Source organism: Triturus cristatus, chromosome 10, assembly GCF_964204655.1.
Source record: "Triturus cristatus chromosome 10, aTriCri1.1, whole genome shotgun sequence".
Lineage (NCBI taxonomy): Eukaryota > Metazoa > Chordata > Amphibia > Caudata > Salamandridae > Triturus > Triturus cristatus.
The window spans coordinates 1,019,413,148-1,019,436,210 of record NC_140593.1 but is presented as its reverse complement, the minus strand read 5'-3'; the positions used below and the strand labels follow the sequence as shown (position 1 = coordinate 1,019,436,210).

The 23,063-nt window shown below is 43.4% G+C and overlaps 1 protein-coding gene across 1 annotated transcript in view; it reads right to left on the bottom strand.

The window, feature by feature from the left end:
- Positions 1 to 21,685, bottom strand: part of CCZ1 (CCZ1 vacuolar protein trafficking and biogenesis associated) — a 234,580-nt gene extending 212,895 nt beyond the window's left edge. The window contains exons 1-2 of the mRNA XM_085629015.1: positions 21,532 to 21,685; positions 223 to 340 (exon numbers count right to left, since the gene is read on the bottom strand). The gene's annotated coding sequence lies outside the window, so the exon portion shown is untranslated. The remainder of the gene's footprint in view (positions 1 to 222; positions 341 to 21,531) is intronic.
- Positions 21,686 to 23,063: the final 1,378 nt, after the last annotated feature.

The window sequence follows — 23,063 nt, the reverse complement described above, 5'->3', positions numbered from 1 at the left end:
CTCTGCAGTATGGTTTCCAAATCAATAAGCAAAAAATAAAATTCCAGAGTACTAAAACAGGTTTGAATATCCTTGTGGTCTAAAATGTAATGTCAATAACAACTCTTTGCCAAATTTGTTCCAGGATAACAAAAAATCTGTTTTATCACTCTTGGAATTATAATACACAAAACATGAATGCATGAGTTCATCACAACCAAGTACTAATTAAAAGGTTCTCACCACAGTACTGTCAGCCTTTGTTACTGCAACTTGAGTGCAAGGGGGACTTCAATCGGTGACGACTTGTGCCAGGTCTGGTGGCCATGAGGCACAATTCATGCCAATCACAGGCTGAGTACTGCAGGGGGACAGAAGAGACAGGACAAGATATTTTATATGATGGAAAAGTCGCCACCGGAAAAGGAAAAGGTTACTTACCTGTAACCATTGGCTTGCAGAATGTTAGGTTTCGTTGCATGTGATGTGTACAACCCTGCCTTCTAGTGCTGGATCCATAATATTACAACAATATATATTTCTATTTGAAGCCTTTTGCTTTAAGGTAAGCGACAGAAAGGCGCAATCCGGCGGAGCTAGGAAACAGATGCCACAATTAGAAATCCTACTGATCATCATTACTTGGTACTACATACTAACTAATAAAGTCTCACATTTTAGAAAAACAACCTTAAGTACCATTGCGTTAGACCAGGAGTAGAAAAAAAAAGAAACTATTTTTCAATTAACTCACATGACTTTATAACTGTAAAACTATAAGTGTTTGGATGACTACAATAGGAAAAATATTTTCTCAGGTCAAATAGGGCAACAAGCATTGGCATAGCCAAAAGGTTTCGCCTTTGAGAACTTATAAGTGTTTAGCCATGCAACAGTTGATGTTGTTGCACCAAGGATATTGTGCTGGATAACTAACCACTTATAAGGTCCCAAAGGCGAGACCTATTGGCCCAGTTTGCCTGCATTCAGGTGATTGGTCACAAGACAGCCAATGTCAGGGCTGCACTAAGCGGCTAATCTGACGGGAGTAGTGTTAGAATCCACACTTCCGGGATTCCACTAATAACCATCTGTGCGGGTCAGAAATAGACCTGGGGAAAGGGAAATGGGACAAGAGATAGAAACTGAGACTTTGGACATATTCACTTTGCCTGTTCTTGCTGCTGGGCTCAACCTACACTGCAGAGGCATTAACATATACAACAGGAAATAAACTGTTTTACTACACTGTAATTTGCATTACATTTAATGGTTTCTACAATGTCATATGAAATACCTTGTGACATTCTCTGTAAAACCCAATCTGTAGTGCCGGTGTAAACCCTAAGACTTCCTAAAGCTGAAAGATACAATCACCCTTTGTAATAGATGAATGAAATAACCTGAGCTATAATACATATTCCTACACAGATAGCTACCTTTCGTGAATTGTAAATCAAGTCTGTCATTTGAATGTCTCCGTATACATTAGTTGTAAAATAATGAATACATATCAGTGTTGTGTATACACTACTGACAATATATATTTGCTTCCCACCAATGGCAGTACCCTAATACTATATGTGACTCGAGTAATCTAAACAAAGTCTGTACAAGTTCAGGATTCCTCTAGCTTCTCTTTGGTACCAGAGTCATCCTTCGGAGGATGACTCGAATACTAATGTGTAAATAAAAGTCCTAATCTTTGATCTCAAGTGTTAAATATTGTTGAAAATATGAAGAGTTTCAATCTCCTAGTAACCATGTTCTAGCTGCAGCAACTAAGTATCCTGCTAAATTCCTCGTGTTTCAGACATGCTCTGAAACACAAGGTACTTACACTGTATGGATCTAAGATGGCTGCAGCAATTGCAAGTCTTCTGAGAGTCTTGTGGTGCTCTGGGACATATAATTTGTCTCGACTTGCGTGTTTTGCATAATGCATGCTGTGCTGCTGCAAAAGCTCACATCAAATGATGCCTACAATCTGTTGATCTCCTCTACAGACTCAAGCACACATGAAGTTTGGAGGAGCACATCTCTGTGTCTGCATGGCATACGCAGGTGAGAGCAGGACGCATATCATGACAGCTACTCAGAATGGCTGAAAAATGCAGCAAGGTTTAGTTGTTACCCACCCTGATTGGTCCGTCTACAGCAAGTCAGATTGACACAGCTGCCTCAGGGCTTTATATGTCCAATTTTGTGGCCCAGGAAGACCAACCTGCAGAGGATGGACTTTTGCTCCTTTTGCCCTGCAGCCCTGAAGGTAGGTAGTATATATACCACCAGCGCAGGACGACATAAGGAAACATGTGATGTTTTAAAACTGAGAGCACGTCTTACTTCTAAGGTCCTGTCGCCATATTTTTTCAACATAGAACAAAAGAGTGTTCTATATTGGGAATTGTAGGAGGCTTGTGTGATAAACACTGTATTTAACTGGCAATCATTTTTTGAGGCTTTCAGAACAAACAACCCCTGTGCAACTCTTTTGAGAAAGCTCTTGTGAAACTAAGAGTACAACGAATTTTGAGAGTATACCAGGGTATCATTACAGCACTTGATCACAAAAGGCCTTTCAATGACCTTAACTCATACAGTTTATTCCAGTTTGTTCACTGCATAAAGTTTTTGGTGTTTGTAATAATTATAGAAATGACAGTGCTATAGAGTGGTACTTGCCAGATTTTAAATATAACCAGAGACTGTGTAATGAGTTCCTTTTAACTTCAGTGCTTGCAGGAATTATATTGCGTGAGTATTCCGGAAATCTATCATGGATCTAGACTTGTGCTCTATTACCACCAATGTGGCACAGAAATATTGATGTATTCATAAATGTATTGCATGTTTACATAGACAGAGAAACATTAATAAAAGAATCAAATGCAGCATTTAAAAAATAAAAACATTTTATATAAGGTTAGTCCATATAAATGTTACATATACTTTAGGGTAACACCAGTTTCTTGATGTTTATTCTGTGACTGTCAACATTGGCTTCTTGATTCTCCCTTTCACCTTGTATGCTTTTCTTGTACATTTTATTCTTACCTTTATCTACCCATGTGTGTGTGTATGTATATATAGAGAAAGAGATAAGTGTGACTAAAACGTTTGCAATGGCGTTGCCATGAAACTAAAATTCATGAGTAACGGTGCTACATTCACTTTTTCCACACGCTATACTTACAAGTCAACCTTAACATGTGTTATTACGTGGGAAAGTTTAATTGAGATGATTTTGGGAGGCTATGTTCATAAGTTTGTAAAAAATGCATATGAACCCACATGCATGTGTTTCATTCATGACGGCACCACTGGGAACTTTACAACCCCCTGTCGGTGAAAACAAAAACTTGATATCTGTGTAGTATCCTCTTACCGAGCATATTTAGTAGCCACCATAGGGTGGAGGGCGAGGCTACCCCGAGGGCCCCTTCGAAGAGAGCCGTGTCCGCTTAAAGTAGAACAACTGCTGCCGAACTCAGCAAAGCGCTGCGAGGCGGCATGCGCTGCACCCCTGGGGCCGCACGGAAAACGTGTTGCATTATTTAATGAAGCGCTGTATCGGCGGGGGTGGCAAGGGGCTTTGCAGCAGATGCCACAGGGCAGCGATACTTCTGTTGCTTGGCAGAGCCTAAAATACATAATTACATTACGTCGCGTTTCTCCCAGACACTGTCAAAGCACACAATTACCTGTACACATCCTTGCATTAGGTGAAAGCATACCTTTGAACTTCTTTGGCAGTAAGTTTAAGCTGAGCCATAACAACCTGTGACATTGTGCCAAAGATGCTCATGTCACAACAGCCTGCCAGTGTATGCTTGGCAGGAAGAATACCGCAGCACACACTTTCCGAACAATGGACAGTGCTAAAAAAAAAAAATACGACATGCATTTCCCATCTCCGGACCATTGGTCTTCCTGAAGCCACCCAGTCCTCGCCACGGGATGTCAAACCAAACCATAACAGAAGAAGCACGGACAGCGGACGTCCAACTAAATTGCGCCTTGCTTGCTCACTTTCAATACAATTACCATGAAAAATGATTTTTTTAGAAACACAACAGAGGTTTTCTAACCGATGCAAGACAAAACAAGGTTTGAGCCCTGCAAGAAGGCGCCACCGCGCAGCAAGCCCCCCAGCGCAGCGTGCAGCAATCACTACATGAAGCATTACGGGTGGTCGTCTCTGGAAATCTTTCTCTACAGAAGCGCAATTTCTGCCTGTGACTCTGCAGAAAGAATATGCCCGAAAGCGGCTGTCGAATTCCAGAAGACCCGTCGATGCAAGGATGAGTACGTGACACATCTGTAAAGTGGGCTCTGCACCCAGACAACCAGCCAGAGCCACCTAGTCCCCGTTGAACTTACATTTCCAGACACCACCAAAAGCCTCCCTTGGGCTGACCGTGAACGGATTCTCTAAAGAGGAAACTTATTTTCTGTGCCCAGTTATCGCATCTTCCGGCGCTCGCATTGTTTATTAGTTACAAAAACATAAAACAAAACAGTTTTGAACCAACAAAGTAAACAAAAAACAGACTCGCTCATGTAATCAATCCATTAATCTGTTTTCTGACACAATTATGGAATATTTCAGGTTGTTCAGTTCTTTGAATGAAAGCCTGGCCATTCGGGACAGCTTACTAGCCAACTTGAAGCACATGGCAAGCGAAGCACATGGCAAGTAAAGCACATGCCAAGTGTACAGCTCGCCTGAAAAGCGTTGCTGGCAGGGTCTATCTGCATTCATACCTTGTCTGCAGTGGCAGGCTTTACAAGCGCGCGCCTCGCGCTACAAGTGGGAGGGGGGGGGGGGGGGGAGTGCAAGAGCACACAAAGCGTTTCCCATGCGGGAGCGAGCCAGGGGCACCATGTGTTTGTAAGTTAATTACACACATATGGTGTCAAGCTCGCTCCCGCAAGGGAATCGCCAGACGTGCACGCATTGCCATTGAAGGCAATGGAACACGTGCACGTTTTTAGCTGCATCAATGGCTAAAGGTCATTTTCCAAGCAGCGCATGCGCGCTGCTAGGCGAGCCCTAAAAACAAGGTCAAGACCTCTTTACCAATAATCAATCATTAAGGTGGCCAGAAAAATGACTGGATAAGTCTGCTGAAACTGAAACCAATCTATACAAAAATCTACATTCTAGGACTCAGATCAGCTGTTATAGCTCATGTATTATTAAGTCTCACGAGTATGAGCCAGGAAAAGCAATTGAGTGTCTTCACCCTGCAGATGAGTGACAAAGGGATGAGCTAAAATGGCAGTCCTTGCTTATTTGCTGGCCAATTGGATTCTTTGATTATGCATAAACCAACATTTCCTCTTTACAAGGGTCCGTGCCCTGAAATGCAGCCTGTGAAGTCCCATATCTGACACGCAACTCATTATGTAATATAAAGAGTTGACATAATATCCTGAGGATGATTTCCTGTAGCCTAAAGACGTCTGCATGAAGAGAAAATGGACTGCTATTTATCAAGCTCTTACACTTGGCAAGATCCCTCTTTGCTATTACCACATGGAAGCCATTTGCTGATTTTGAGGCCATTTAAACCAAATACTTTTTTTGTGAACAATCAGATACTCTTTAGCCAAATCCAGCAGTAAAAAACAAATAGCCAAAAGCAGCACCTTTTTACTTTCCTACACAGTGGGAAATAATACTCAGTTATATAAAATCATTAATGTGCTACAGCAGTGGTTCTTAACCTGTGGTCCGGAGACCCTTGGGGGTTCACAATGCCTACTGAGAAGGTCTGCACCAGCTTATAAAATATTAACTGATTAACGGTGTATATACATAAAGAAGCAAAATGCACAACTGAAAATTCAAAAAATTTAAAACGTCGTGTTAATGTGAAGGAATTTGAAACTGTACACCAAAAATTAAATTAGCATCCTCATATTCATTTGTGGGAGGAGTGCAAGTGCATTAAACACAACATAGTATGGACGATCCATGGCCTCAAATTAATTTAGAAAAACTACCACCTTCCCATTAAAATTTTGAATGGTATATTTGGGAATTAAATAAAATATTTAATGATTTGTGCATTTGTAGGATGAATGTTTCTTTGCATAATTTTGGGTGTTGTTTTGCAGTTCAAATCCTCGAAATTTCTTAGCCCGGGGTCCACGAATTCCCTATAATGATTAGGCTGGGGCACTGAATTCCAGTACTGATTAAACAGGGGTCCACAGAAATCAAAAGGATAAGAACCTCTGCGATTGGGAATTACACAACAAGGACCTGAATTTCTCAAATGCTTCTTTTTCTCTATCTATACACAGCTAATCTAGAAATAAGGCTAGAAAAATGACAAGGACATGGTTGTTAAAGAGTGTTGGTACTCAACAAAAAAGTATATTTTTGTAAGAATTACTCTGTTAATGGCTAAATGTATCTTTGTTTTCCTTATAGCTGCTATCTATAAGAAATATATGACTTACAACCACTGCCTTGCAGGCTCGTTTTGCTACTGAAGACTCAAGAACCCCTGAGAATGTATTTATTTATAAAGTTTTATATAGCGCGAACATGATCCCTAAGGATATCAGAGTGCTTCACAATTGGAGGGAAGGAAGGTAATCATTGCAGTACCGACATCAAATAAGAATATCAAATTATACAGTTACAAAAGGGGTCAAGAGAGAATAAGATAATAACTGATACATAGCAAATTAGGAGGGGGGCAAGTGATTAATTCAAGAAGAATAGCACCCAGCTCAGGGATTCAAGGTGTAAGTCCAGTAGATTAGAGCAGACGATCCAAACCCATTTAAGGTAAGAACTTGTTAATAAGGAATCTTTTAACTTCCAATTTGAAAGCAACCATGGAGGAGATTCTGTGTACTTCCGGGGGGAGAGAGTTCCATATCTTCGGAGCAGAGCCAGAGAAAGCTGATTGACACGCTCCCTTTTTACGGAAGATCTGTAGTTTCAGGAGGAAAGAGTTAGTACTTCTTGAAGGGTTCCCACCTCCGGATAATTCTAACTTTTGCGCTAGATAACTGGGGGTTTTGAAATTGAGGGCTTTGTGAGACAGGCAGGCAGTCTTTAGCTGTATTCTTGCTTCGTAGGGCAGCCAATTTTAATTTAGCGTCTTACTAAGGGAGCTGTTTAGGGTCCGGCACTACCACTCTATGGAGCAAATAACACTTGTGCTAGTGTTTTTTTGGGTTGTGCACAAGATTTACACATCAGTGGAAGAAATGGGGAAATAATATGTGCAAAGCAGATTAGTGTTCAATTTATGTATGTTATTTCTTCATTTTACAAGAATTGCACTTGCATTTACCACCAGCGAAGAGTGAAGTACAAACGCAAGCTATGAGCAATACCACATTGCACCCAGCTGTAAACTGGCATTTGTGAGTGCACCAGTTTTAGGTTTACAGCCATAATCTAAGCGAGGCCTTAACTGCCATGTCTTGTATTGGCATGGGCAACACGACTCTCAATACAGCAAAGATCCCAAGGAATTCTGTTAATTTCGAACATGGAACAAGACATAAGTGATTCAAAGTTGACTCAATAGCCTTTATTAGGATGGTATCAAGATACTCTTTGACCTCGGTCAGGAACTGGGCTATGTATGGAACGACTGACATGTTAGAGGGTATTCCAGAAGAGAGATTCTATGACTCATATTTGGGGTTTTGGTCCCAAGTCCATAAATTCTGGGTGGCCCTGGTGAATCTCAAAAGAAATCATAAATGTCCCTCTCGCTGGACATTGAGGTAATCTTTAGGGGGTTGGGAAGGAATAGGATATGATGACCTATGGATACCTCCTTACCCAATACCTTCTAGCAGGAACATTAACTATGGCCCATTACAGGAAGCAGTCGACTTCTGCACTACTAGGTTTGTGGTGGACACAGGTCTGGCATATCTACATAATTGAAAAATTGACCGAACTACAAGGCGACAAAATGATGAAATAAGAATATGCAAAACACAGAACTCTCTAGCTCCTCCTTAGTCACAAATCTGACACACAATGCATTACAGAACCTGAGCCTAAGCGCTGTTTCTTCAATGCTGGTGTCTACGAAAATAACAATTCAATTAATACGTTTCACAAGCCACAGGCCTGCAGTCTAGGTATGGAGTCTGTGCTTCCATCAGCCAAAAACAACACACACATATATATTTTAAGCATTTATCTTACAGCTACTTGAGAGCCACCAGGTTCGGCTGTTACACCTCAGAAGTACCAGAAATGGAAATCATTTTGTCAGTGCTGACTAAGGTCTTTGCTACTGTGCAAAGTGTTTAGGAGTTTTACAATGTTTCAATACGTTCTCTATAAAACGTCTTCTGATCCAAGTACAAACCTACCTCCCAAACACACGGACGTTCCCGCCCCTAGAAGCTGGCAGGCTAACCATCACTCAACTAGGGGTTGCAAGAACAGTAGATCTGGTATCCGATGGTGGGAATACGTGTCAAGGGACAGCACTAGCCTGATGGACTACTATTGGGTAACTGAGGATGGCTTTGGAGCGCGTCCACCACAATACCTTCAAGGGAGATAAGGTATTTAAATAGCTGTTTAACATTCAGACAGACAGTCACAGTTGGATTTTTTTACCGCAAAGGGCAACTACAGGTCCAGGGGCACAGTCTCTCACAGCCAACACAAAGCTGGAGATAAGAGGTGTGGAGCTCAAGTGCTAAAATCTTGGGAATTGCTTGATGGATTCCCACACAGTCAATGGTTCCTGAATATGGCAGTAGATGGAACCAAGGTCTGGTAGGTCTTGAGATTACTGGGGTCAACTATAGGCTCACTTATGCTTCCCTGATGAAATGTTGGGAGTCAGGGGAAAAGTAAGCTCACCAACCATGACGCAGCAAACAACTCTTCTTCTGGGCCAGAGGTAAGGAAGAGAGATGTTCTTCATTTTTCCATCTTGCATAGTAGCTGAATGACTTTATGTCTTGGAGCCGCAAGCCCTCACGATGGCTCCCACAGGTCATCACAGGCATTTGGCTGACAAATTCAAAGAGTTCATTGCTTCTTGATGCCGCTCGTAGATACTGACACTGCAACTGGAGTTTGTTCTCGCCCTGCTGCTGCTCATCGACCGAGGGGTGGGCTGCGCTGCTTGTGGAGGTGCTGCCCTGGAGCTTGAGAGGCCGGGACTGCGAGGACCAGGGTGCCTTCTGATCGAATAACTTGGCACACCTGGAGACTCTTCCCGGCCCCGCCCCTACCGCCTACATTACTTCTCGCGGCCCCCGCTTTGCGGGAGCCGCTCGTAGATACTGACACTGCAACTGGATTTGTTCTCGCCCTGCTGCTGCTCATCGACCGAGGGGTGGGCTGCGCTGCTTGTGGAGGTGCTGCCCTGGAGCTTGAGAGGCCGGGACTGCGAGGACCAGGGTGCCTTCTGATCGAATAACTTCGCACACCTGGAGACTCTTCCCGGCCCCGCCCCCCTCTTGGACCCCTCCTCTAGTATATCCATTTTGCTCTAACGCGCCAGCGGGTCGCGCCCGGGGTGAAGACCGGGCAAAGAGCGGGCCCTCTGAGGCCCTCAGAGGCACGAGGAGACCGGACCGGGGGAATCCATCATCTCCACCAACTATTGTGAGTTCTGATACAGTTTATTGCCACGCTAAGTATGGCCGAGACTTTGTCTACAAATTCACTCATAATTGGAGGAGGTACCAATAAAGGTACACTGGATGATTATTTTACCAGGGCTGTTGTGACCATTGGGAAGGAGACTATCTTAGCTGAACGGAGGGCTGAGCGACGTCGTTCTATAGAATGCATCAAAAATAGACTGCCCACGGACATTTTGCTTTCTACTACTCCTTCCCAGCCATGTCCACTCACACTCACTCAGGAGTCATTAGCCACTGATAATGTTCCTATATTGCTCCGAGACACCCAATCACCACCTGATAAACTTAACAATTCGCATGTTTCCATCAATCCACTTCCCTTTAATACTCCTAATAAGGAAATTGATATGATCACTGTTTCCTCTCAATCCGAGGCTAAGGCTACCAAAAAGAAGTTGGGGAGGGTGGCTGTCTCCAAAGTCCATAGACCCCCTCCTACTAAAAGAAGAAAGAGGCTAGGAGACTCTTTAAGGAACAAGATTAATCATTCTGACTTTGGCAAGGGACCAAGGCACATTTTAGACACTGTATGCATGCCAAAGTCTAGTGTACCACCTATTACATCTACAGTGCCCCTTATGGCCACAAGTACCATTGTTCCATTGGCACCCTCCTCCTCGGATTTAAACTGTCCCCCACATTGTCCAACTAATGAAGGTTTGCATGTTGCCCCTCTTGAGAGCATTGAACAACTACTAAGGTCATTTGCTCTACCCATAATGGAAAGATTAAAAAAAATTGAGCAACGCCTGGGGGATCTAGAATCTGCTATCACTGAACACGTGGGGGCACGTAAAGATCAGGCACATCTAGTTTTGCTCCCCCCCGCGGCACCAGTGACATCCTCCATCCACTCTAGGAAAAACGATAAGGTCATCTCTGATAGCCAATCTATGGTTACATCTCCCAATACAGCTCAACATTGTTTAGTACAAAAAGATATGGGTGAAGCGCCAAAGGGAGTATTAGAATCTACCTCAGGAAACATCCTAAATGTAAGGGGAGATACTTATTCTTCAGCTAGGGCAGTGGATCTACCGAGGCATCAAGTTGATCTACCCCCAGAAGCGGTCCCATATGTGGTAGTGCTTACGAGAGTTCCGCCATTGGAAAAGGGTAAAAAGGAAGGTTTTTTTGAGCTTAAAAACAAGACCATGCATTGGCTTACCCTAAACAGGCCCCTTCCCTTTAATGTAAATGGGGAGATACTGCATGTCCGGAGACTGCCCTGGTTGGGACGTAGAGCTAAGGATACTGAGGGGGATATAATTATTATTAACTTTAGAGACCCCAGAGTAGTTACACATATCCTTGACCATACTCCGACCAAAAACTGTGGGTCCATTATGCCTCGCGAATTGACATACTTCTACCCAAGACCCTTAGTCTTTCAAAGGGCATATTCCAGGGCCCCAGCTAGAATGCAGTCATACCCTCCTGTATTACCTATACCCTATGATAACCAGCACCTCACCCATGCACCTAACCCTGCGGCTCACAAAAGTGTATCTGATTGGGTCACTGTGCCCTATGGGAGCCACCGATATGGTTCCAGGAGGATTGATCTTTGGCCACCATTTACCCCCCTGGAAGTAGCAAATAGATTCGATGCCCTCTCAGGCTTTGATGACTGTGATTGACAGAGGAGATCTCTAATTAGTGGGCCTACCACTTTGGGCCACCAGGCTGTGGATACCGAATTGATTCCCCCACCGCAGACCTTCTCCCTGAAACAATCTATTCCCTCTGGAACAGTCTCATCCCAATCTGATCTATACGTATTGCCCTATGAGTATGCCTCTGCGCCAGAAGAGGGATTTGCTACGATTAATGATCCCTGTAGCCCTTTGCCCCATGATCAAGCTAATCAAGATCTACTGACCTGCCATGTAAAAATCCTTTCCTGGAACGTGGCGGGCATTAAGAGTAAACTGCCCATTCATGAATGGGGCTCCTTTATGGCCCTCCACGATATCTGTATGTTACAAGAAACTTGGGCACTGAAAAGTAATCAAGCCCAGGGTTTCACTACATTTGATATTGTGGCTAGTAAGGGTGAGAGGGGTAGACCGGTAGGGGGTCTGTCCATATGGGTTGGTACGCACTTAGGAGTGACTGCAACACAAATAAGAACTAACTCGCAGGATGTTCAGTGTGTATTGCTGACTACACTAGATGGGCAAAATATTGCATTATTTAATGTATACTCAAGGCCAGTTAGGTGGGGTTTTGTTTCAGAGGCCATTGAAACTCTGATGACTCTTATCCACACAATGGACCCATCCACTGTGTTGATCGTGGGCGGTGATTTCAACTGTCATTTTGAGCCACTGATGGACTTGTCCATGGGTGACTCAGATGACGTTGATTCATTGTGGGGGATTCCCCACCCACTGGTTCCCCGGGTCAAGGTTTGGACACCGCTAGTTTTACAACTGCAGTCATTTGTACTAACAACTTCATTTCGAGCCTGTAATGGAAGGGTGGAACCTGACAGACCGGGAAAGGTGACATTTAATCGGCATAACCAGTCTTCCATAATTGATTACATCTTTTTAGAGGCCAGGCACTGGGATAAGGCGCTTGAGTTTAGAATTATCGAAAGAACGGACAGCGACCACAATGCCTTGGTACTCTCACTTAGGGCAGGGAGCTTTGGGCTTAAATGCCAAACTTTGGCTGAACATTCTGTCACTGTGCCTTTAACTATTTCAAATTGTAGACGAAGAGTTAAATGGCTAGACTTTCAGATGTCCGATGCAAAGTTAGCCGCCTTATATAAGATCATTATCCCTTACATAGAAGAAATGGGAAAAGTTGAACAACTAGGCAGGGCGTCGGATATTCATGTCAACCTGGTGGCAGCAATTAAGGACATCTTTTGTCCCGTGAGGAGGGCTAACCTTCAACGGACTTCGTCCCCACAATGGTATAATGCCTCCTGTCGAGCCACCAGGAAGGCTCTTATTAGAGCCTTAAAAACTAGTAATAGGGAAGCCATTAAGCTACATCGCTCTGCGTACAAGAAGGCGCTTAGTGATGCCAAAAAGGATTGGGAAGTTGCCAAGTGGAAGAATCTGGGCTCTGCACTTGGTAACAATAACTCGAAACTTTTTTGGACTATAGTAGCCTCTGGATTTAGCGGCCACAGTTTGGCCCCTGCCCCTAACATTGCCCCCCCCGCTTGGGAAAGCCACTTCTGTGCCCTTTATGGCACTTCTGAGTGTGGCGATATGGTTAACAACGTTATTGAATCCCAGCAACCCTATAGCCCTAATATACTTGAAGAACCTGTCCGGTTAACTGTTGCTAGTCAATGTCTCGTACCTGAGGAATTAATCACTCTCCGTGAGGTTGAGATCGCCCTAGGAAATCTACTCCCAGGAAAAGCTCCCGGCCTGGATAAACTGCCTGGGGACCTTTTTGGGACACAACCAAAAATTTGGGCTGCTTACTTGGTCACCCTATTTAACGGGATTTTGTTGGGCGACGATTTGCCGCCTACTTGGCTAGGAGCCGAAATTGTGCCGATCCACAAAAAGGGTTGTCCTTTAATCCCCTCAAATTACAGACCCATCAGTTTAATCGATACATCACAAAAACTGATGGGGAGGGTTATTTTGGACAGGATCCTCGGGTGGATTGAGGAAAAGGGGATCTTATCCACTCTCCAGGCAGGATTCAGGCCTGGTACTTCTACTTTAGACCAGATATTTCGCCTGCAGGTCCTGTATTGGAAAACAGCTAAGGTGGAGGGTGGCAGCCTCTACCTTGTATTTGTGGACCTGCGGGCAGCTTTTGACCTGGTCCCGCGTGGGAATCTTTGGAATGTCCTTGCGGAAATGGGTCTCCCGCCGTATCTGTTAGCCATTCTTATAAAATTACACCAAGACAACTTTGCTCAGGTTAGGTCTGGAAGGAATGGAGAACTCACAGAACAATTTCCAGTCTTGAAAGGAGTTCGCCAAGGGTGTGTCTTGGCCCCTACCCTTTTTAGCCTTTATATAAACGGCCTTATTGTACATCTGAATGGTACACCCAATATCGATGCACCTAGATTGGTTACAGGCAGAGTGCCCGCTTTGATGTTCGCGGACGACACACTTTTGTTGTCCAGAACATCATCGGGCATTCAAAATATCCTCGATGCCTTTGTAGAGTTTTGCCATCTTCGGGGGCTGGAAATAAACATAGGAAAAACAAAGTTTATGATTTTCAACCCCCCAAAACTTACCCGCCCTAATCCTGTGCTTTGTGGTAGCCCTCTGGAAAGGGTTAAAACGTTCATATACTTAGGCGTTACCCTTACTGAGAAATTTGATTGGCATAAACACATTGATAGATCAACGCTTAGGCTTACCCAGCTAGCAGGAGGACTAACTAAAGTTTTCAAGGAATCTACATTCAGGCCGGTCTCCCCTGCACTTACAATTTATAGTCGCCAAGCAAGAATGTCAGAAGTCTATGGGGCTGAACTTTGGGGGCATATGCAGTCCCAGTATCTTGATCTTAAAAGGGTGGAACAGTCTTTTGTTAGAAACTTAATTGGTCCACCGCCCAGTACACCGCTGATCCCCCTTAGATTTGATCTTGAATTAACCCCTATAGAGGAGATAATAGGCGCTAGGCCAATTATGTACTGGAAGAGGCTATGGTCTGTCCCTGAACTGGCTGACTATAGACCTGAATTCATTGAGATTTGGCCTACCCTTAGATCCAAAATGATCCCTTGGCTTAGACATATCAGAGCACTCTGTACCAGGCTTGGTTTCCCCGGATTATGGGACACGCCGGAGATTAACTGCCCTGGGATATCTAAGAAGACACTCCTCTCCTACATTTATATGTCAAATCTTCAGACGCTGATGAGTTCACCCTCCGTGGGGAGGTTATCATCTGAGTTCCTTCTAATAAAAACAGAGCCTAGGGCCGAGGCTTTTATGGACTTAATTGAACCCCCAGCTGCATGTTCAGCTGCGTTATGGCACTCTTCCTATAAGATCTTTCACTTCTAAGTGGAATAAATCAAATATTTTAGCTTGCCCTGTATGTACTTACCATACTGAGAATATTTCCCACGTTTTGTTTTTTTGTCCCGCTTATTCTGTACCTAGAAAACGCTGGTTGATTCCTATTTGTAGGATTTTGGGTTTTTTGCATTACACACATGCTTGTAGGATATTGACCTATGACACCCACCCTCCCATTGTGTTTGCTGTTTCCCGTTATTTGTTGTATATGTGGCGTATTAGGCAGAATTTTTTAAATCAATTGTTTTAAATGTTTTTTTATTCTCTTTTTGTATGTATCTGTACTTTTAATGGTCGTTCGACCGAAATAAAGTTACTACAACAACAACAGCTTCTTGATGCTGCTGTCAATAAGCCTTGGACTAAGCAATAACAATGTTCACAGGAAACTTATTTCAATTAAACAATTAGTCAATAAAGAGTACAAATTTATATACTCATAACTGATTCAATCCAAAGGCAGGGAGAAAAACATTTCAAATCAATTGAAAAAATTTTTACTTCAGTAACCTTAAGAATTATTTACTTCAGCCGAAGTAAATATCATTTATTTCATGAACAGCAATTTACTCACAAGAATTGTTTCATCACAAATTTTTGATGCTACAGGCACAGGGATAGGAAGTGAAAGAAAGAGCCCAGTGAAGTGATCATAGCCTTTAAGGTGAAGAATATGTGAAATAGGGAAAAGGTCTTAAAAACAATGAGAGGCATTCAACAATAACATAATTCTTTGTTGCTCTCTCTTGGTTTGTGTCGACGACGTTTCAACCCACGTTGGGTAGGGGGTCTCTTCAGGACAGTTATCTGGGGACTGAAAATTAAAATATTTAATGTGCCAGTAGTAATTTAGAACCATCCGTCACATTTAATTATATGGACGTAGGTTACTGATTCGCTTACCAATGTAAGTCTCGTATCTCCACAGTATTCTACGTTGAACCCACTGATCGAAACAGGGTATGGGTGGGATTAAATCTCTTCAATTCAGCCTAATATAAACAATACAGACAGGCGTGTCAATTCAGTAGGGCATTGTGTCAAGAGATTAACACAATTCAGTTCAGCCTCATTGAGATGATATAAGATTTTTTACTCCACTAAGGCTACAGTCTATGACCCTTGGAGAGCCCATTATCATCGGTTTGTATCTACCACCATTAATGTAATAATTAGCTCATGAGGTTCAATTAACCCCTCATGTTATTAATTAGAAAACTAAAAAAAACTAAAAAAACGATAGAGGAACACTCACATGAGTTGTAAGTCTCTCTCACTTGTCCATGATAGGGATGGGCCGCAACAATGATATAATGCTGAAAGGACCAAAGGAATTATTAGTGGATGCCTACTGATGTTTAAAACTCGCGTCAGTCTTAGCCTACGGTATAACTGGACTTACTAAGTATAAATCTCTAGGGCGACGAGTTAAGCGTCTCCTTCGCAACGGCTGCAGTGCCGACAATCCTACGAGGGTAGTAAAAATAGAAACTGGACCATTCCCCGCATGCGCAGTTCAGTTGGCACAAGGCAATCATCACGGCCATCTTTGAGTGCCTGAACCTTCATTAGTGTTCCCCATTACTATATAGAGGTTATAATCCACTCCATTAGATGGTATCTAATTCCATCTATTTATACTGGAATTCATGTATTTAGACTAGTTATTTCGCCAAGAAGGGTGTCTGAAGCCAGTAACGATGTGTCCGGTGAATCCGACCCCATGTTCGCGCATGCGCTCTCAACGCCCGCGGCTATCTTAGAGCGGTTAATTTCTCTAGATACATAGGGCAAGGCGCCCATATTGGGATTAACCTTGTCTCAGTAGAACCGGGAATGGTTGGGGGAATCAGTCAGCATCACAGTTACTAAATAAGGCATAGATACAAAATTACGAGTAGGAGTCCCACCAGTGTACAGTCAAAAGTGATATCCCCACATACCTACGGGGTTACCTACTAATGGGGGGCCAAGGTTCATAATCCCTATGTGGAGCATGAATATACGATGTGAGAAGGAGTACCACCAATGTACTGTCGAAACTGATGTCCACACATACCTAAGAGATTACCAATTAACTCATGGCCATCCTGAAATAACAAAGTTTGCCTGACTGATATCCGTTTCCTACGACAGAAATATAAAATTGAGCTAGAGTCTCACAGTAATTTAACATTTTTAACATCACAATCAATATTTACAACAATCATTTACATTTAAATCTATTGCATATGTGCTAAATGATTATTCTGTTCCATTGAACATTTGCAACAGGCAATAAACCATAACAATACTGGCCAGGCGGCAGGTGTATACCCAATCCTTCAAACTATATTTGTGGCAAACATCGTCAGTGATCACAGTATCTCTACCTCAAGGCAGGAAGAGTATTCAATTGAGCAGATCCCTACTCAAACCAGTATCTCTATAAACCCATTCAATGGAGGCTAATGAATCTTCGCCATTCTTCCAGACTATTCAACCCTCTACTTGTCGATTGACATTTGTCAATCCATTTACATTCTAGGGTTTGTAATAGTAGAGAAATATCACCTCCTCTAGTCGGTAACTTGGCTTTTTCAATCACCTGCCATCTGATGTCATCTGGTGAATGTGCTTTCTCCTTATAGTGTTCTACCAAAGGGGCATTCTCTGTCTGACACCGTATCCTACTCCGATGTTGGCAAATACGGGCTTTTACTGGCTGGGTAGTTTGCCCTATATAGATCAATCCACATGGACACCAGATACAGTATATAACATTAGATGTTAAACAATTAGAAAATTCCCGTAATGTATGGTTTATGTTTTCATGCGAAAAGGATTTTGTTTCCACAGTAAATTTACATGCCACACAGCTGCCACATTTAAAATGACCAGTTATTGGTGGTAAAGCCCAAAGCTCATTGATAGTTGTTTTAGGTTTAGTGATACTGGTATCAGAGTGAACCAGATGGTCTCTTATATTTTTACCTTTTCTGAAAGAAAACATAGGTAATTCTTGACCCACTTCCAAGGTGTTCAGAGTGAGCCAATGTCTTTTAATGATCTTTTGAATCTGTGTACTCAGTGGACAGAAGGTGGTGACACATATCATCTGTGTATTTGGTGTTTTGATTGTTTTCTCCAAGAGAATTTCTCGGGGACTATACCACGCTCGTTTCATCGATGTCTTGACCAATTTCTTAGGGTACCCCCTTTCCCTTAGTTTAGTGCTCAGGATATTGGCTTCCATGAAGAAATCTTCCTTTTCTGTACAATTTCTTATGAGCCTTAAAAATTGCCCGTAGGGTAGACCATCTTTCAAGGCCCTAGGGTGAAAGCTGTTGTATTGAAGGAGGGTATTTCTATCTGTTGGTTTGCGATAGAGGGTAACATTAAGATGGTTGTTATTATGCCTTATTTTAAGGTCCAAAAATGGAACCATCTCTTTCTCACAGTTAAAGGTGAATTTCAAGGCAGACTGACATTCATGAAGATATTCAATGAACAGGTGCAGATCAGAATCTTCCCCTTTCCATATGAAGAAAATATCATCGATATAACGCCTCCAACACCTAATGTTGTTAAAAAATGGATTGGAGGCGTTATTGATATATTTCTCTTCAAGGGCACCAACGTACAGATTTGCTAGATTAGGCGCGAAAATTGCGCCCATAGATGTACCTGAGCATTGTTGATAGTACGTGGAATTGAATCTAAAGTCAATAAGCCTTGGGGCACTCTTCAGCATTGTGAACTCTTTTCTTTCCGCAAGGCCTATGCATAACTCTCTTACACCATCTGCTCACCTGTGCGAGGAGCTCGCAGATTTATTTTCCATCAAAATAATTTATAATCAGTTCCCCATTTAGTGTATGTCTGAAGTTACCTTAGATAGGGTGCTTTCCATTGACCACGTGCTGAGGGAGTTTGACTCGATCTCACTGGAGCAATCGGTTACATTGCTGGCTAAGTCCGGCTCGCTCCAGGACTGTAGACCCCCATATAATCTGAAGATGGTTTTGCGAGTGTTACCCCCATTCTTAATAATTTGCTGAACACCTACCTGGATTCAGCTACTGTTCCAAAGAGGTGGAAACTGGCCAGCTTGCTACCTCTGCTAAAAGAAAAAACAATGAAGAGCGTAAGTTGCTCTGCTATTTTAGACCAATCTCCCTCCTTCCTGCAGCAGTCAGGATGTTGAAGAAGGCAGTCAATAAACGACAATACTTGTTCCTGGAATCTAACTCCCTCTTCCATGACACTCAGTCGGGTTTTCGGCCAGGGTATAACACTGAATCCCGAAACCTCCAGAAGGGCAGATTTATCAAGCTCAACCTTGATCAGGGTGCTTCTTCTATAGTTGTTCTCTTAGATTTGACAGGGTCTCGCACCCCATCCTGTTAATCAGACTGGGGAAGATTGGAATACAAGGGGACACGCTGTCCTGTCTTAAATCTTACTTAGAGGATAGATCTCAGGTGGTGTTTCTTGCTCCATTTACCTCAGACCCCAAGTCTCCAAAGTACGGCGTGCTTCAGGGCTCAGCCTTGAGCCCTACTTTTTTATGTCTATGTGTGGCCCCTGGCTAAGTTGGTTGAATCCTGGGGTCTGAAGGTGATCTCCTACGCTGACAACACTCAGCTTCTTCTGTACTTCCAGGTCGAGGCTTCTGATACCTTCATTCCTTCAAGAACTGCCTAAAAGCAGTAAGCGAAGGGAAAGTGGCTTCAAACTCAATTCCGTTAACATGGAAATTCAATTTTTTAGCACAAGCAAGATTCCCGACTCTCTCAACTCATGGCCGTTGGAGTTGGGGGTACCTCCCACTCCCTCTTCCTGTGTAAGAAACCAGGGCGTTAAATTCGATTCAGATTTGTCTTTTGAACTGCAGGTCAAAGAGGTCTTGGCTAGCTGCTTTGCTACTTGAAGTCCCTGAGAAGGATGTTGCATATGGTTCCTGTGGAGTCCCAAAAGACCATTGTCCATGCTCTAGTTACCTCGAAATTGGATTACGCCAACAGTCATTATCTGGGCTTGTCAGTTTACCTACAGCAATGGTTGCAGATTATCCTTATTCACAAAGGTCCCTCTACCCCTGTTGGTTTCTGCTCATCTCCGCCATCTGCTCTGGCTGCCTGTAATCAGTTGCATTAAATTCAAGCCTTTAATCTTTGCCTAGAGATTAGGAGCATAAGGGACCTCTGTATTTGAGATGCAAACTTAAGACCTGCTGTCAGGGTAGATCCCTGAGATCTAACTCACTGAAGCTTTTGCATGTCCCGAGGGTCCATAGGACTAGGATCAGTCTATGATCCTTTATTTATTTATAAAGTTTTATATAGCGCAAACATGGTCCAGAAAGATATCAGAACGCTTCCCAATTGGAGGGAAGGAAGGTAATCATTGCAGTACCGACATCAAATAAGAATACCAAATAAAACTGTTACAAAAGGGGTCAACAGAGAATAAGATAATAACTGGTACATAACGAACTAGGAGGGGAGCAAGTGATTATTTCAAGAAGAATAGCACCCAGCTCAGGGATTCAAGGTGTAAGTCCAATAAATTAGAGCAGATGATCCAAACCCATTTAAGGTAAGAACTTGTTAATAAGGAATCTTTTAACTTCCAATTTGAAAGCAACCGTGGAGGAGATTCTGCGGACTAAATGGGAGAGTTCCATATCTTTGGAGCAGAGCCAGAGAAAGCTCGGTGACACGTTCTCTTTTTGCGGAAGATCCGTAGTTTCAGGAGGAAAGAGTTAGCACTTCTTAAAGGGCTATCACCTCCGCATAATTCTAGCTTTTGCGCTAGATAACTGGGGGTTTTGAAATCCTTTACTTTTCTCACGGCAAAACTTTGAAATTCGCTTCCAACAACTCTTCATTTTGTACCCTCAGAAATGTTATTTAGGAACGGTCTGAAGACCCATCTGTTTGATGCTCAGGCCGATGCACATGTCTGCTGGCCAGTTTATTTTGGTTGACCTATTGCTAGCCCCAGGACGCTCCTTTTGGAGCAGCTGCACGCTTTACAAATGCCATTGTATAGTATTTTATTGTAAACTCCTTCATACTGCTAGGATGTCCTCTCCAGGGTGCTGTCCACTGACACCTCTCAAAGCAGGCAAGGCTTACCTTCCTGCAAGGAACCTTCAGCAGAGTTTGTTGTTATTTGACAGTCTCATCTCTTGCTCATCCTTAGAAGAATCTCATTCATGATAAAGCAGAGTTTTTGCCTTCAGGTGTTAAATACTGCTACCACACTAGTAATTACCAGCGCCCTGTTACATTTGACATCACAGCAGAACATCCTCTCTGCTTGGGCTGTGGCTTGCCAGAATTATGCGTGTTTAGTACCAGTCTTAGGAACGTTGCTTTTATGTTTGCTGCTGGCAAAGGATGAGCGAGTCATTGAGGCATCAGTGCGTTCTATCCTTCCAGCAGTGAACTGTTATGATGTCAACTGCCCTCACAATGACATAGCACATGGAGTATGGCTTGTGACATGTTTGACCCTCTGAAATCTGTAAAAGAATGTAATCCTGCCGATCATTATGCATGTAGAATTGCACTACTCACAGTGTTTTAGTTTAGTTTATTTTATATTCAAAAGAAGCATTTTTTATTCCCGTGTTCCTTGTTATTTACACACAATGGATGTTTGGCAGTCTTGGAACTGCAACCGGTGCTCCCACACACGTAGCACCACCTCAGAAGCGTGTTTTGAAGCACACGAGGAAACTGTCAGCAACACCAGTCAACTGCCGTCGGATCAGCTGCTACGCGTGCTTCAAAACACGTGAGCAGAGAACTATAAAAGAGGCAAAAGACAGAGAAGCAATGCTTGGCCTCTCCGCAGGATGTTCACTTGCCTGTGCTCCTGCGTCTCAGCGGCAAGATTTTCGGACGTGTGCTTTTCCGGCAGCAGCGGTACCTGTCTTCATTCTCCGTTCGCACTGCTCCAGGCGTCCTCCTGCTGTTTCCGGTAACTGCCTGTCTTCCGGAGGAGTTTCCCCTTCCGATCTCGGCTCGCCCAGCTTCCGGTTCCTGAAAAATAATAGAAAGAACAAGCATTTACAATGCGATAGGTCTCGTGTTTGCGAGAGTTTAAGCTATTGCATTGTAAATGACAATGCCTTTTATTGATCTGTTTTTAAAACTACACATCAATAAAAGGCATTGTCATTTAAAATGCCAGTAGCTCAAACTCTCATAAATGGCAGACCTATTGCATTGCAAATGCTTGTCTAGTTTGCCTGCAGAGCGGATGCAGGAGGATTTAAAAAAAACAAAAATCACCGTGCTGTTCAACTAAAGAAAAAATATAATATTTCATATGGTTCGCTTTTTGCCAAATCATTCTATTTAACTCTGACAAAAAGCAACTTGTACAACAAATGACGCACACTCACAACTACATACCACACAGTATGCACAAAGACACCTCACGCACAGAAACATAACCATGTACCAGGCAGTATGCACTCACGCACATAAACACACTTTACACAGTGTCAACACAGCACATGCCTAAAGCTTACACACAAACGCATAGTGCCATTATTGGCAACATCCCCACCCACCGTCTGAGCATGCATGAATAAATAAATACCCAACACAACTTTTGTTATGGGAAAATATTGCTGCAGGTTTATTCCATACAAAAGTATGCAATATGGTGGGTTATCTTACGGGCGATCCAAGGGCAGGCAGCTGTAACCAACCTATGCTGCCCTGCCTGCCTTGTGAGCCAGCACTGTGGGTAACCCAATCAGTGCTACACCTTTTGGGTGATCCTCTTCCCGGATCACATGACACATCGGTCCCTTATTACTCACACCCCTTTCAGGGCGGAGCAAAGCAAGGCAAGCCCCCGGTTGGTCAGGCCCCCAACTACCCGAAGGACTAACGGGGCGCTGATGCGGTTTACCAGGATTCTGCCCTGAGGCTCCTGGGATTTGGCTCTGGCACCCCTATTGTGCTTGTGCAGAGGTACCCTTCTGTACCCATCTGCTTCCAGATCGCCCTGTAACTCCACCTGCAACACAAAAGAAAAGATTTAAACGGTCTATGTACCCTGCCTGCCAGCCTGCACGCCGGATATACGGTGTGGTGGGATACGGTGTGGCTTGCGCAACAGAGGACGCCAGGAAGGCCGGGGGAGCATAAATACCCTCCCCTACCTCTGTGCGTCGGAAGTGATGCGCCTAGCGCGACAAGACGAGAGGACTCCTTCCCTGAGTCCAACCACTAGGAGGGGTGGTGTTTGTGCCAAAATGGCACCAAAGGGCCGCCATTTTTGGGTGGGCCAACAGGCAGCCGCACATATAGAGCACAAACACACACGCAGAGCCCATATCAATACCACAAAATTTAATACTCGAGACCAGCATCAGCAACATGA